At 39.6% G+C, this 12,668-nt stretch overlaps 1 long non-coding RNA gene across 1 annotated transcript; it reads left to right on the top strand.

The window, feature by feature from the left end:
- The first annotated feature begins 441 nt into the window (after positions 1-441).
- On the top strand, positions 442-12,228 carry LOC115031555 (uncharacterized). Its single transcript, XR_003837225.1, has 7 exons — positions 442-573; positions 6,987-7,146; positions 9,280-10,207; positions 10,392-10,488; positions 10,869-11,054; positions 11,803-11,961; positions 12,156-12,228. It is a non-coding gene; the product is annotated as an uncharacterized LOC115031555 (long non-coding RNA).
- Positions 12,229-12,668: the final 440 nt, after the last annotated feature.

Raw genomic sequence — 12,668 nt, 5'->3', positions numbered from 1 at the left:
AGTTTTCTCTGACTTTTAGCCAGTTGTTCTCTGAGTTAGCTAGTTACCTGGATAGATAGGTAGGTAGACCAAGAAGAAGCTAAGTGGGTATGTACACAGATAGGCAATAGAGATAGAGGCAGAGGCAGATCTGTGGAAACATGAATTAAATCATTGATTCATTGATTATTTTTCAGAAACTCCTGATGGATTTTCTAAAACTGTAGTGGAGATATGAATCTTTTATCACATTACCAGTGAGTCATTTTAACAAGAAGAGAAATGATTTTCCATCTTACTGACTTTGGTTTGCCTGTGGGTGATCTGCCATTCACAAAGCATGTTAGTGATATCAGTAATCAAACTATCACTATTCATTCAGACTCCATATCTTTCTGGGAGGTCAAGGTACTTAAGCACCATTAATTCATTCACTTTCTGATTCCCAGGAGCCAGAGGAGGTAGCCTCTACCCTGGAAGCACTAAATGTTTAGTTCGTAGAACGCGGAAACTGTCACAGGGATGCAAATTTTGACAGAATCAAGATTCTAGATGATTTCGATGAGCAAGATTTGGAACCAAAATTAAATACAGGTGTGTGTAAATATTTGTGAAGTATTTTGGGAAGTAAGTGTAAAAAATGTGATTAATTTTACACTATTGAGCATAAAAATAACACAGTATACAATAACAAAGATGCAACTAGTATAAAAACATTTTTTATTTATGCATTAACTGATGTGATTTTTGTATGTGATATATCTTTCCATATACATATATGTGTGCTCCAGTGCCCATGCATACTCATACAGATTCCAGAGGTTAATGTCACGTATCTTTCTCTATCATTGTCCACCTTGTTTTTGTGACAATCTTTCACTAAACCCTACTTGCTGATCAGTTAGATAGTGTTAGCAGTGACTCCAGGACCTGTCTTTCTCCATATTCCCACACCATGCCTTGTGCTAGAGTTACAGGCACATGCTACCATGCCCAGGTTTGTATGTGAGTGATGGAGATCTGAGCTCACAGCAAGCACATTACCCACTGAGATATATTTTTGCTCCCTTCTAGAAAATATCTCGAGTGGCACTTTCATTTGCTAGGGCTATTATGAGAAAACTTGACAAACTGAGTCATTTGGACAGTAGTTTACTGCATCACGGTTGTGGAGGCAAAGGGCCTGAGGTTAAGACTCCAGTGGAGATGGTTAGTTCTCCATGCTATGAGTCTCTTCCTTAGCTTCTCATGTAGTACAGGAATTATCTAGTGTTCACTGACTGGGAGACCTGTTTCCATGGTGTCTGCCCTCACTATCAAGTCATTTCCCAATTTCCTCCCTTTTATGAGAACACTACTCACTTTGGGCTAGAGACCATCCTTAATGACTTTATCCTAACAAAATGCATTTGCAATGCCCTTGTTTACAAGCGAGTTCCCATTCTGAGCTACTGGGAACTAGGATTTCAGCGTAGGTGGGAGAGTGATGCAATTCAACCTTCAACAGGGACTAGACACATTGAAATCACAGCTTAGGTGACAGGTCTCATCCAGTCAACATAGAGGAAGTCTAGCATAAACTCTGTCTATATTTACTTAAATATGGCTTACGAGTTCTTTCAGGAATGGTCTCGCAATGGTACACATGGAACATGGGGTGATAGTGCACGATAGTCAAAAAAGGAAACCATGGAGAATATGAGAGAAAAAGTGGAGATGTTTTGACCCCAAAGAAGAGATGGAGGGGCAGGCAGAAGCTAGTGGCTAGGGGTGGGGGGAGGCTGCATTAATAACAAGTTACATGTTCTTGCCAGTGGAAGTATTGTTTGAGTAGCAAGAATGGAGGGTGGGGTTTGAGACAGGGTAATATGGGGGTGAAGCACCCAGACTTTGAAGCCACATTGCCTGCATAGGAGAGCTCAGAAAGACAAAGTATCTATGTAGGTAGGTCACATGTCTTCTGTTTCTTATCTATAATATAGAGATACATTACAGTACAAACTTCACTGTGGTGCAATGAGGGTTACATGAAGTAGCCAGGTATGGATATAAGAAGGTGTCTGACACCTGGCATACTTTCTGTGGTCATCGTCACCACCACCATCATCATCATCATCATCATCATCATCATCAATCATCTGCAGAAAGCAGACACCTGAAAAAAAAAAAAAACAAATGGAAGGGAGAAGGGAGAGGCGATAGGAACAAGCCATGATAATTGATGAAAAAAAAGTTGCTCCCCTTTTCCATGTTAATAATCTCTTTTTTCTTAGGCAAAGAAGAACAGGTCTGGAATAAGCAAAGGATACTGGCTTTCCAGCCATTTCTACAAGCATTAACAGAGATAACTTTATAGTGTAGTTTTAATGGAATAGACTTACAATTTTGATACAGATTTTTAACCATGTCCACAAAGCAATGGCCCACTAAGGCTTTATATTTTAATTGTTAAAAACATTAAATTTGTCATTTAAATCATTTTTATATCTGGGTTTCCTAGAACAGTGTGAAGAAGAGCTTATGTATTGTCAGTAGGTATAGAGAAGCCTGAAGAGTAAGATATAGAAGTATAGTCACTGATAGAATAGTATATTAAGCATAATTAACCAACAATCTCCACTGTGTACTGAATTCTGAGGGGTTCAGGGACATAGGTTTGAAGCACAGGAGCTCCAAGCAGCTATGTTACTGTATCTCAGGACAGCAGAAGACAGGAAGAGGAAACAAACTTATCTGGAGTTTTGCCATGCATTGGTTACAGATTTACTCAGTGGTGGTAATTCTCCCGCACATTAGGGTTTCATACTGATGGATAGCAAGATGTGTCTATTATAGGAGCTGATAAGATGGCAGAAGTAGGAAGGAGGAAGGAGAAATAGAAGGAGGAAGGCAGGCACCTGAATAAAATTCAAGCCCATGCTCAGCTGGTTGCTGTAGTCAGAGCTGGGCAGTCAGAGCAGCTGAGAGCATTAGAAGAGGTCCAGGCAAAAGAGAACCAAAGTGACTAACAGCTACTGACATGTCTCCAGACACTATACAGGTGCTAGTTAGTACAACTTTCACACCAGCCACTTAAGTCGCAAGGCTCAAAGATAGCAACTAAGTTGCACAAAACCACACAGTCAAGAAAAATGCAACTTAATATGCATGAAGCCCAGGGTTCAATTTTCATCCCTACAATTAAAGGAAAAGTTCATGGACTAGGTAGGTATGGTTATAGCCCCTGTCATCCTAGCTCCTGAGAAGTGGAGGCAGGGGGATCAGGAGTTGAAAGCCATTCTTGATTACATAGCAAGGTTAAAAGCCAAGCTGGTCTACCTGACACTCTGTGATCCAGTGTCACTTTTGTTTCTATAATAAAACACTCTGGCAAAGGTTAACTTAGTTCACAATTCCATGTTACAGTCCATCATTGTGGGTAATCAAGGCACTTAAAGCAACTTTTCACACCACATCCATAGTAAAGAACAGGAAGAAATTAATGCATGTACATTCACTTGCCTGCTTGATTGCTTGTGCCCACTATGAAATATTTCAGGGCCCCCTTCCTAGTGAATGGTGCTACCAATAGTGGACTAGATCTTCCCATATTGATTAAGATACCCCTTCTCCAGTATGCCACAGGCCAACCCAATTGCTCATTGAGACTCTTTTTTTGGTGAATCTAGGCTGTGTCAAGTTTAGAGTTAAAACAAGTCATCATGCCCAAACAAAACAGAGCAAAACATGAAATGCGGAACCCAAGTTTGGATCCAGATCAGATTCTACCTTGTTGTTTTCTTAGGAAGACTTTGAAATCCTGCTTCCCACATTATCCTAATCACTGAGCTAGGTTCATTTCGCTGACCATATAGCATTCCTATACTGAAGCATTTTTCAGGGGAAAAAAGAGTTTATGAATAAGGTGGCCAAGTATGAAAAGATAGGAGATGCAAATATTAAATTTGGCCCCATGGATAGATAGGCTTGAAGAAATTTATGAGGTAAAGTGGCAAGATGTTTCTGACTTGGCAAAAGGTGATTGGAAGCAGAGTGCTTTATGGTCTGTACTGGCTATAACCAGACACTATTGTTCTTTATAGCACATATGTTCAGAGGATGGTGGAATTACTGTAAGATGAGAGAGGACTTTTTAAGTCTGCTGTTCTCAAAAGGCAATAACTGTATACTTGTACAGGTTGCAGTGGCAAGTCAGTGTTTTTCAACAAAAGGAGATGCCAAGCCCTTGAAATATAATGGAGGCAACTCAGATGCACACATCTGATAGGCTTGATGTACAGGCACAGCCAAGGCAGGGGGACACTAATACATTTCTCAGCTCATTGACCCCCCCAAGTCGGTGATGTTTAAGCAAGTTAAAAGAAAGTGAAGCTAGAGGGTTTATTCAGATTTTCCATCAGTTTTTGTAGTTTGGGAATGCATTTTAATTACATTATCAATGATCAATTCTTGGAAAATTTGAATTTTTGTATCTACACTGAAATCTGGAACAGAATGACCCTGTGGAACAGTGCTCCAAAATGGTTCCTAAGGGTATCCCTGCCTTGTCTCTCTTGGTGAGCGTTAGGATGTTTGCAAAGCTGTCAGATGATCTATTTTGAGTTGTCCCTAGGGGTGTAGGTTATAGGATTCAAATTTCAGCTTTGTATAAGGTTTCATAACCTGCCTGAGGGAGTGAAAGCCATATGTGTCAAAAGACCTGGGTAGATATGGTAGCTTTCCACGAACAGAAAGATCTCACTGGCCAAAACTCCTTATGTAGTTAATCACTACATGGTGGCCACATTCTTTTCTCTGGTAGTGGACATGACCTCCCTCACTCACTCAGTCTATCCATCCATCCTTCCTCCCTCCCCTTCCCTATCCAATCATTCCACCTCTCCATCCTTTCACTCTTTCTGTCACTCCTCATCCATCTTTCTTGTCTCCTGCAAGCTTCTTCATGTCTGTCCTCTCAGACTCCTCCTCCCTAGTTTTTCATTTTACAATGATGAGCAACCGACAAAAACTCTGGACATTTGAATCAAAATAGGATTTATGGAAAACATATTAGAAAAAGAATCAGAAATTAGATAAAACAAAACAAAAACTCCACTTAGAAGCAGGGCATCATAGCACATTGTCCCGCTAGAAATCTTTGAATGAATAAAGCCCATATGTTTTTCTTCTCTGTCCATGCATCATCTAAGCATGAATGATGTCCCAAGAAAACACAACCCAGTAGCCAACCCAGGCAGCATGTGCCACATGAGTAAAAAGAAACACCCAGGAGAAAGGCTTTGCAGGGATCCCCCAGCTTCCATAGTGAGAACACAGGTCATTGGTCTAAAGGAAATGGGGGAATGTTTATGAAAAGATGGGTGCCAAGGGGCCAGAATGTTTTAAAAATAATTATCTTGTTTAAAGACACATTCCACGCCCCCTACATTATGTAAGAAGCCTGTAAGATGGTTCCTTGAGCCAGTTACTTCTGGTGTAGGTCTGTAACAATGATACACATCCTTCCAACTAGCAATATATTATATAGCATAGCAACTAGCAATCTACACTGCATATGTGTTATCTCATTGCATATTTAAACTTACTCTGTGCTATAGGCTGAATTGTGTTTTCCCTTTGAAAGCTGATGTTATTAAATTTCTAACTCCCAAAGCCACCATGTAGCTCTATTTGGAGTTGGGCTTTCAAAGCAGCTATCAACTTAAAAATGAAGCTGTTATGGTTGGCTTCTAATCCTTTTTGACTTGTGTTCTCTCATAAAGTAGAAATTAGGACATACATATTATCATGGATGTAAGTAGACTAAAGGACATAAGAGGAGACAGAGAGAGAGGGGGTGACCATCTGCAAGCCACATACAGAGGATTTAGAGGAAACCAAACTTTCCAATGTCCAATTCTGGGTTTCGAGGCTCAAGAATCTCCAGAAAATTCAAATTCTGTTGTTCAAGTAGCCCATCTTACAGTGTTTGCTGTGGTAGCTGAGGGAACTTGTAATAATTACATAAGAGAACCAAGAATGGAAGAGACCGGGACAAGAATTAAAGAACTCAAGTCCCACAGCAAACAAGTAGCAGAGACACCGGATTCTTTGGTCTTAAGTCAGTTTTCTCTAAGCTTCCCCATGCTATTCTTTCCTTCCATTGTTAACATCCTTCCTCTCCTTCAGTCCATTCAGGTCTAATAAAATAAGAGAGTCCTTGAACACAGCGACTGCTATTAGCAGTCACCAGAATAGCTAATGTGGTCCTCACACTCAGGTGTGAGATCTCTTCTCATGAGTGCAGTGCAGATCCCTAAATGATTGCCACATGCCACTGGTTTATCAACAGGTAATCTTATGTCAACAGTGATTAGCCATTCACTGGGAAAAAAGTCATAGTAAATTTGATGATGTATTTGCTAATATTATGTGCAACATAAAGTTATTGTGAAAGGGGCCCTGGGTCAGAACAAAGGTACCATGTTTGCAGCTCCAGTCATACTGCATTTTGTTACCCAACCTTATCAGGTGAAGCTCTTTTAATAATCCAGATTGTATATTTTTGAGGTCTGGCAGGAGCATTTTATTTATAAACAAAGAAATCTTCTATTTGGGCCAGTGATATATGAGCTAATACATAAGCTGCCCTCAAGTCCCATCACTGTGGTGTGTAGCTTGGATCTCAGGGCTCCTTTGGCATTGACCTCTGTTGCAGTCAACTCTTCCTAACCAGCTACCCCTCTGAATGAGTGTGTACTTCATTCATGCCTTATATTTCATAGAGTATAGTAGATCCAGATAGTTCATTCCTTATTTTCATTATGATGTAGAATAACATGCCCAACAGAAGTTGTCACTCGAACACACAAACACAAACACACACACACAAACACACACACACATACACACACACACACTTTCAAGTAGCTCTGTGTTCCTGGATTTGGAGGCTCTATATATTCGGAGATCATATATTGTAAAATGTGCTGAAAGATTCTTAGCCCAAGCATAATTGTTTCTTCCAGGCCAATGATTATGTCTAACATTTTACAACCAATGAACAATGCTCATTGATTCTGACATGGTAGAAGACAGATTGTCCCAACATGCAGAGGCTCAATGCCATGAGCGAAGGAAACGAGAGTCTGTCGAGTATAAGTCATAACAATAGAGCATGGACTGATGGTAAGAAGGGTCCTTGTGTCAGTTCAATGAAATAACTCCTATCATCTCTGTTTATACCTACCACATGAGTAATGGTCATAGTACAATTAGCATATTTTAACTAAAATATTGTGATTTGAGTGTGTGTCTTTGTGTGTCTGGAGGGGTGTGCATCCCACAGTGCTTATGTGGAGGTAAGGGGACAGCCACAGATGTCAGTCTTCCACATTCACCTTCACAACTTCATGCTTATCCCTGGAAAATGTTTTTTAATGGAAATACCAGAAAATGTGTATGTACACCTTGTTTGACATGGGGTCACTTTGTTGTTCTCTACTGCGTATGCCAGGCTACTTTGCCCATGAGCTTTTCAGTTAGTGGATATATTTATATAATATAATTATGATTGTTGGGTTCATAGAGTCCTATAATATGCAGTGATTTGTTTAACAAATTCCCTGTTCTTAGGAACCTAAGAAACTTCAATACTGTAAGAAATACTGCTGTAGTGAATAGCTTTGCAACTTCACAACTTAGTACTTATCCCTAGGAATTGACTTTTCATGGAAATACCAGAAAATGTGTATGTACATGTTTAAGTCTTTAGATTGCTATTGCCACCATGTCATTTCAGAGGAGAAAAGATGGCTCTGCAGTTAAGAGAATGCTCTGATGTTGCAGAGGATCGGAGCTTAGTTTCCCACACAATGCCAGGCAGCTTACAACTGCCTGCAACTCAAGCTCCAAGGGGAACCGACGGAGCTTGTTTATACAGATACTACCTCCATACACACATGCACATAATTAAAAACAAAATTTAAAGCATGTTATACTAAATTGCAATATGTGTAAGATGCTAGAAGGGAAAATTTGAATATTTATACCATAAAGAAGTGATTGGTTATTCCAGCAGGTAGCAATGTATTATTCTCTCTCTCTCTCTCTCTCTCTCTTTCTCTCTTTACACACACACACACACACACACACACACATATATGCATTACAATGTGATATGAGTTACCATTAATTTGCATATGTTTTATTTTGCCTGTTATTTATGTGTCATTTAAAACACAAATTTAATTTATATTTCAATAAATAAATAAATAGTAAAATCTTTCAGCCAGACAATGTTGATTGAATTACCTGTTTTTATATTTAGACAGTAATGATCTTGCTAGTTCCCATTAACACAATATGTACTTATACAGACATACCTATAGACAGAGAGATACAGAGACAGACATCACACACACACACACACACACACACACACACACACGGGGGGTGAAGGTGGGGTGGGGTGTGGTGGAAATGGGATGTGAGATGTTTTTACTAAGACTAGACTAGACTAGACTGGATCACTGCCATCCATAAATTACAATACATACAAGAGCAGTGGCACTGAACATGGATTTATTATGATGTATTTTTATACATCAAATAACACAATAGTGAATGACAGACCCCAGAGATTAACAACACCAACCAGTGCAAAAGAATCATTGTAACAACTCCCAAGTATCAGAACACTCCATATTCTGCTTGCTTTAGTTTCTACCCAATGCCTATCAACTACTAGTGAGACTGCAGGCATGCACTTACATGTGTATGTAGGATGTGAACAGCATTACTGATAGCAACAGTTGTACAAAAGCATCCAAGAAATTCTAAACCCTGGGGATGGTTGGAAAGAGGTAGGCAGTCAGGAGTCTAGGATGAAGGGAAAAGAAGAGGTTCCAGTGCCTGCCTGCATTATTGCAGATACCCATTCTGTAGCCCCATGCTTCTCTGTGTCTTTCCTTTACATGGTAAGGGTGGGCTATGAATGAAAGTAATCTTTACTGCCTTGGAGTTTTTGAAACACCCAAGCATAAGACTTTCCATCTCTCTCTTGCCCCATGATATTGGGAGGACCAAGGCTCAGACATTAGAATCAACCCAACTGGGTCCTGAGGAGAACTCTGTTTACCTGTTGGCCATATAAATTGGGAGTAAGAAATGAACCCCTTCTTAGTTCTGAGGATTGACATTTTCTCATTTAATTAGTCTAGTTTAATTAACATTAAGATCACAAGGGGTAAAGGGAGAAAGCTAGATTTATAAACAATTAACTAGAAAGTATTGCTAATCATGGACCCTTTCATTTCACAGTGTGTTTTGGAAGTCATGTATACAAGAGCTGGGAGCCGGACTGCTTTGGGGAGTTTTCCTTCTCCACATGGCAACCATGGGCAAGCCTCTTCATGACCCTCTAAGACTGGTTTGGACTCACTGGTCTGAACATAAATAACATCTGTAGCTGGCTTGAATGTTTGGCTCAGATAGACCAGTCTACATTAGGAGATGACTCAAGCCGTGTCACATAAACCTGAGAGCCTCAGATTCCTGACTCAGAATCTCACCATCTGGTCAAAAACAGACATGGAGGTGATAAAAAATTGATTCTATATCCTTAAGGCCACCAAGGTACAAAAAAGTGGGCAAATGGACACTTTAAGGGGAAAGAAAAAGTCTTTTCTATTTTCTGGTCTTTCTATTTTCTGGAAAGGGCTTTGTGAGAGATATTTGTAAAAGTTTTACTTTTTTGTTCCTAAGTGAAGCTCCCTGGGGATTTCAAGCAGCGGGAAGCTCAGTGGAAAACTTGCAATTAACCAATTAATATGATGGAATGCAAGGTAAAAACTCCTACAGTGGGCCAAGAAAAAGATCGCCCTGGCCCTGAATGGAGAGAACTGGCTGTTTATACCTAGCAGGTTAGCAGTGTGAATGCCAAGTTCTGCCTTCGATCATGCTGTGTGGGAAGGTGCACAGGTCTGCTCCATCCAGGAAGAGGATTTTAATGATGTGTGTTTTATAATGAACGGCCACATGCTGCCTCGGAAACTCTGCTAAGTCAAGTCTGCTGGGAACAGTTCTCGATTCTCCCTTTTGAGTTTGGAACACTTGGGCCATATGTGTATATATAACTTTATAAAATAGATTTTATTTATTTACATCCCTTCTTGTCACAACCTTCCAATATCTGGATCCCTTTAGATGAAAAACTTCTGCTGTGCTATATTCTGTTAGTGAACCGGGGGTAAGTTTAAGAGTTGATGGTTGGTGAGCAGGGGAATGGGGAGGGGATAGGGGATTTCCGAGGGGAAACTAGGAACGGGGATAACATTTGAAATGTAAATAAAGAAAATATCTAATAAAAAAAAAGAGTTGATGAAGTACACATTGGGACTTCTGAACTCTAAGGAAATCTTTCCTATCTCTAGAGTCCATCACTTGGATTGCTTCTCTTGATGATTTGACAGAATAGCTGACAAAAGTGGCTTCATTAAGTTGGGGCTTATCTCGGATCACTGCTCCAAGGTACAGTTTACTGTGGCAGAGGAGTTGTTGCAGTAGGAGCCTGAGGCAGCTGGTCACACTGTGTCTACAGTTTAAACCAGAGGAGATGAATGGCAGTACTCAGCTCACTTTCTCCTTCTACGTCAGTCCAAGACTTCAGCTCAAGGAAGGGTGCCACCCTCACAAGTGGGGTCTTCAGTTAACCTACACTACATGTTCCTTCTTAGACATGCCCAGGGGTTTATGCCCTATACTGTCAAGTTGATAATCTATATTAACCACTGTCTTCCTTCTGCTTCTGCTATATTTCATCACTATTCCAACTAGCATAGGTATTAGGGGTAAAGCATCTACCTTATATACGTGGTATCTCTGCTTATCAACACATTTTATCAGCACAGGAGATGCAATGGCAAGTTTATATACCAAACCTGACTTGGCTACAGGATACTCAGGTGTTTGTGGACACCTTTTGTATGTTTTCGAGTGAATAAGTGAATCAAGTAAAGCAGACGGTTCTCCCCAGTGGAGCGCATCCAATTCTTGGGAGGTCTAAGTGTGGCCAAGGAGACACAGAATCCAGAATGGTAAGATGGTCTCTTTTCTGACTGCTTAGAATTTGGATACAAGCCCTTCCTCCGATGCCAGCCTTACCTGAGATACCAGCCGTCCTGCCACTCAGCCTTGAATCAGAACTTCTGTTCTTCCAGGGTTTAAAGCTCACCTGGCTTCAGATGGCAACTTAAGGCATATTCTCTCCTGGGCGGCCACCTCTGATTAGAGGTCTTGAGACATGCCAACTACTATAATCTCATGAGCCAATTCAACAGATTAAATTGTTTCTTTTAATGTATCTATTAGTTTTTCAAATGAAGTCTGAAAAATAACAGTAAAGACACATCACATTGCACAGAGGGTCATTCTATTTTTTCTTGACTAGCAAACAGGGTATTTAAAATTAAAAATACCTTCTAGGGGTTGATGTCATATCAGACACTGATGACACTGAGCTTAAGGGTTTGTTTCAGAGTTCCTCTATCTTTTACCTTATGTTTTAAATTTCCAGAGAATATTTGGCATTTATTCATTGCTGCCAAACTCCATGGCTAAAGGGTAAGAATGTTGGATGTATATATAAGAATATATATATATATATATATATATATATATATATATATATATATTACTAAATCTCTCTGGCACTAACATATATGATCTGGTTCTTGTTCAGCTAAGTTTTGAATTTTTAATAATTAAAAAGTCATACTTCAGATTTTTTGCTAACAATGAACAACCTTAAAGTAAAGGATTTTATTTCTCTAAAATCTTGTGCAGGGAGACACCTTTGGGCTTTTGTGTGTCTTTGGCCAAAAGACCTTACAGACCAACTATGTGAAAAAGGCATTCATCATTGCTGTTCTACTTCAAATGCCTTTTTAGAGAAAAGTCTTTCCTGATTCCTTAGAAATCCTTGGAAAACTCAAGTTACCACAGGTATGCATATAGGAATTACCATATTTATTTTATATTTTCATTTCTTTTCAATTTTTAATTGTTTTGTCTCTTTCTGTATGTTTGTTTTTCTACATGTATACATGCAATGGTAGGTGAGAAGTCAATGTCTACTGTCTTTCACAATCCCTTTCCACCTTAAGCTTTTTTGAGACAGGGTCTCTCATTGATCCTAGAGCCTTCTGATTTGACTGCACTGGATGACCAGAAGCCCCAGGGATTCCCCTGTCTCTGTCTCCCATTTCTGAGGTATGCCATTGGAACCAACTTCCATGTGTGTTCTGGGGGAAATAAAACTGGTGTCCTCATGCAGCCATCTTCCCATCCCATATCTTTCTATTATCACCTTTGTTTTACCCGTGTGTACCAAGCCTCTAGAGGCAATACTGATTGTGTATCTGCCCCACGTTGTATTGCTGTCATATGAATGCCAGCATTTTATAGTATACTTATCTTCCCAACACTTGAATTAATTAATGAAGGTACTCTTGACAATGCTTATGGGTGAGGTTTCACAACCAAGAAAATTGATATTTGGCTATGTGGAGAGGTTAAATAACTTCTTTAGTCTTTTTCTTTTCTTTTCTTTTCTTTTCTTTTCTTTTCTTTTCTTTTCTTTTCTTTTCTTTCTTTCTTTCTTTCTTTCTTTCTTTCTTTCTTTTTTTTTTTGAAGCAAGATGTCTTCCCTA

The sequence above is a fragment of the Mus caroli genome, unplaced genomic scaffold (assembly GCF_978045245.1).
Source record: "Mus caroli unplaced genomic scaffold, Mus_caroli_1 scaffold_8, whole genome shotgun sequence".
In the NCBI taxonomy this organism is placed as follows: domain Eukaryota; kingdom Metazoa; phylum Chordata; class Mammalia; order Rodentia; family Muridae; genus Mus; species Mus caroli.
This window is presented reverse-complemented; position numbering and strand designations above follow the sequence as displayed.